General features: G+C 36.3%; 1 pseudogene; it reads right to left on the bottom strand.

Moving 5' to 3' along the window:
- Positions 1 to 3,063: 3,063 nt before the first annotated feature.
- LOC103121530 (complex III assembly factor LYRM7-like) lies at positions 3,064 to 3,424 on the bottom strand (annotated as a pseudogene).
- Between the last annotated feature and the right edge of the window lie 815 nt (positions 3,425 to 4,239).

The raw sequence follows: 4,239 nt of genomic DNA, 5'->3' as shown, positions 1-4,239 counted from the left end.
ATTTATGAAATTAATTTATTGGGGGTGACAAAGTTTGCAGATACATAAATAATTCCTAAGTGCATTAATCTATCTATGTAATTTGAGAAAAATACTTGAGAAGAAATACAGCCAAGTTGAAATTAATCTGAAACAGAGAATTCAGCATGAAGAAAAAATAAATTTAGAGGAATAAAGGACTATACAAAAATTTCCCATCTATCTATATAAAATTATAATAATTATTTAAGAGTCATGACAACAACCACCTTGGAATAGAAATCTTTTACTACAACCAAATAATGCTAATGTGGAATAAAATAAATCACCAAAACACTATAACTTTAACTGCTGTAAAAGAATAGAGAAACAAAACACCAAAGCTTTATGGGAGAGAAATGTGTTTGTATGAATTTTCATGTAATGGTTGATTAAAATATGTTTGTTTGTGATAGGAAAAGTAAATGTTTGCTTGTCTATATACTGTCTACCTATCTATCTATCATTTTTTATTATCATCAAGGTAATAAAAGTTCACCACTTTTGGCAGTCTTTTTTTTCTCTCTCTCTCTTTTCTTTTTTTCTTCCGTCAGTCAATTCTTTCTCTCTTTTTTTTCTTCTTCCTTCTTTCCTTCATTTCTTTATTCTTCCCCTCTTCCTTTTTTTTTTTTTTTGCTTTTATTTTATGATAAGACATAGAGAAATTGAGACTTGAAAGGAAGATAAAGAGTCCTCTGTAGTACTGCTTCACCACTTGTGAAACTTCCCCCACTGCAGGTGGGAATTAGAGGCTTGAACCTGGTTTTTGCATATGGCAACCTGATGCACCACTGCCTGACCTGGGTAAAGTAAATGTTTACAAATTGAAAAATAGCTGTAGCTTTTCCAAATAACAGGAGGTGGAGGAAAAAATAAGCAACCAAGAGGTATAAAACAAAGACCAAAATAGAGCAATAATAAAAGTAAAGTAACTAAAACAAAATCAAGGATATGAATTTTATGTAAATAAACTGAGTTCTATTGCTTTAAACAGAGTAAATTGTATGTACTACTTACCACCCCCCACCAAACACATACACCCCCCCACACACACATCATGATAAACTGATACTAGTCAAATGGAATAAGTATATCACAGCCTGCCTCTTCTACAGAGTCCAGTTGAAAATTTGGAAAAAAAATAATGAAGCAATTATCTGAAGAAATTAAGAAGTAAAGAACAGCAGACACAAGGAGGAGAGTGAAATATAACCAGTAAGGGCAAATTTTCTGCCTCTATCAAATGCTAACAAATAGAATACAGCAATATATAAGAAAGATAAAATGTCACAATCAGATGAAATTTATTTTAGGAATTATAGTCTGGTTCAGATTTACACAATCAGTAAAATTCACCATATTAATGGACTAGAGAAGTAAAACAGCATCATCTTTCAGTAGATATAGAAAGAAAATAGAATACCCATTCACGATAAAACTCACAACGAAATGGGAATAGAAATGTCCTTAACCTCATAAAGAAAAAGATATACGTTTATTAAAATTCATTCACAAAGAAATGAGAAGCTTTAATGGAACAATTACCTTAGAAGAAATTGGGAAGGTGACTAGCACCCATTGACAAGATAATGGTTAAATTGTACATAATCTTCTCAAGTATTTGAAAGACTCTAGAGCACTATCTTTCGGTAGTAAATGCTCATTAGAATCACCTATGGCTAGATGATGAAATAGCTCATTTGGAAAGTTCACTGGTTTGCTATGTGTGTGGTCTAGGTTCGATTCTGTGCACCAGTGCCTAGAAGAAAGTTCTCTCTGCCTTTGCTTATCTGTCTCTGTCTCTGTCTTTTTTTTTTTTAAAACTAGTTTATAAGACTGCATGGCTTTTTAAAATTTAGTTACTTATTTATTTGTTTATTTTACTGGATCACTGCTCAGCTGTGGCTTATGGTGGTGCTAGGGATTGAGCCTGGGAGCTCATAGCCTCAGGCATGAGAACTGTTTTGGCATAATCATATGCTGTGCTGCCAGTCCAAGACTGTATGTCTTTTTTTTTTGCCTTCAGGGTTACTGGTGGGGCTTGGTGCCTGCACTATGAATCCACTGCTCCTAGAGGCCATTTTCCCCATTTTGTTGTCCTTGTTATTGTTCTTGTTGCTAGTAGCTTGTTATTGGATAGGACAGAGAAAAGTCAAGAAAGGAGGGGAAGACAGGGGGGAAAGAAACATAGACACCTGCAGGCCTGCTTCATTGGGGAGCTGGGGACTTGAACCATGATCCTTATGCTGGTCCTTGTGCTTTGCACCATGTGCGATTAACCTGCTGCACTGCCTCCTGGCCCCTGAATGTCTTTTAAGTGTACTATTTTACAGCTCTTCCAGATATGGTACCACACCAGACCCATCACCAAAATACTAACATTTCTCTACAACATGCCACTGAACCTCTCTTTCCTTTAACCTCTATCCTGCTGTACCCTTGTTTTTATGTTTCATAGATGGATAAGGTATTTTTTTTATCATTTAAATGTGTAATTTAATCATTAAACTATAGTTTAATCCACTACTTATTTTCATGACTTAAAAAAATATTTATTTATATTTATTTATTCCCTTTTGTTGGCCTTGTTGTTTTATTATTGTAGTTATTATTGTTGTTATTGATGTCATCATTGTTGGATAGGACACAGAGAAATGGAGAGAGGAGGGGAAGATAGAGAGGGGGAGAGAAAGATGTACATCTGCAGACCTGCTTCACCACCTGTGAAGCAACTCAGATGCAGGTGGGGAGCCAGGGACTCCAACGGGGATCCTTATACTGGTCCTTGTGCTTCACGCCACATGCGCTTAACCCACTGTGCTACCTCCCAACTCCCCCCCCCCCTTTTTTTTTTAACAGAGCACAACTTAGCTCTGGCTTTTAGTAGAATAGGGGGTTGTAACTGGGACTCTTAGAACTATAGAAGAGAGTTTCTTTCTACCACCTTCACTTATTTTTAACATATACATTTGGAGAAAAAATATCTAATATTTCCAGAACCTCCGCCAGTTATATACTTAAAGATTAAAAAATACAAAGACTTGCTTTCATCCCAGAAAATTCATTGTTTCTGAGAAGGTGAGTCACAGTACGGCACATTTTCTACAAGTAGGTCTTTCCTAGCCACCAATTTCAGTGTATTGTGATCTGTGTGAATGCCTTGGATAACAGATGTTCTGAGTAGTAATTCAACATCAGAACCAATTTTTATTAGCTCTTCTATTTTCTTAGGAGATGTTTCACTTTTATTACTTTTGAATTCTTCATTTATCTTTGTTCTGGCTGCTTCTAATGCTCTCACATCATTTTTAAACACTTATTGTCTGGTCCTGTGCAGTGTTTTAAAGAGCTGTAAAACCTTGGCCGCCTGACCCATGGCTCTCCACGCCCACGCAGCCGCCTCTACAGCAGTTGACTCAAGAGCCGATCAGCAACCAATCACCCTGGATAAGATATTTTTTTTTTGTCTCCTTCTGACCAATTTCCCAGAGCATGATCCCCTCAATACTACCTATGTTGTAGTACAAGGCAAGATTTCATCTTTTTCATAGCTGTGTACTTTTCCATTGTATGCATCCATCTCCTTTTCCATAAATTTTCGCTTTACTATCTGTTCCTGTTTTAAGAACAATAATAACAAAACTTATTGTACTTTTAAATAATTTTATTTTTAAATATACCATTTCACAGTGAGATTCAGGTCACTAGAGTCAGGATTTCTAGGTACTAGATATGAACATCAATGTTTTCTTAAAACTCCTCAAGAAATTCTCCTGTAAAAACTAGACTGATTTAGGGGGTCGGACTGGTGGAAGGATCCCAGTTCGAGCCCCCAGCTTCCCACCTCCAGGGGAGTTGCTTCACAGGTGGTGAAGCAGGTCTGCAGATGTCTATCTTTCTTTCCCCCCTCTGTCTTCCACTCTTCTCTCCATTCCTCTCTGCCCTATCCAACAACGAATGACATCAACAATAACAATAATAATCACAACAGGGCTACAACAACAAGGGCTACAAAAGGGGGAAAATAAACAAACTAGACTGATTTATTAACTAGATTAAGTAGATTGACAAATTGAAAACATCCCAAATTATTTTATAAAACCAGCTATAATTTGATGCCACAAACCAATAAAGAAGACCTGAAGTGCAAGGGAGACAGCATAATGGTAATGCAAAAAATATTCAGCTTGAGTCTTTCAGGTCACATGTTCAGTTCCCAAC

This window comes from Erinaceus europaeus, chromosome 8 (genome assembly GCF_950295315.1).
Source record: "Erinaceus europaeus chromosome 8, mEriEur2.1, whole genome shotgun sequence".
NCBI classification, from domain to species: Eukaryota; Metazoa; Chordata; class Mammalia; order Eulipotyphla; family Erinaceidae; genus Erinaceus; species Erinaceus europaeus.
This window is presented reverse-complemented; position numbering and strand designations above follow the sequence as displayed.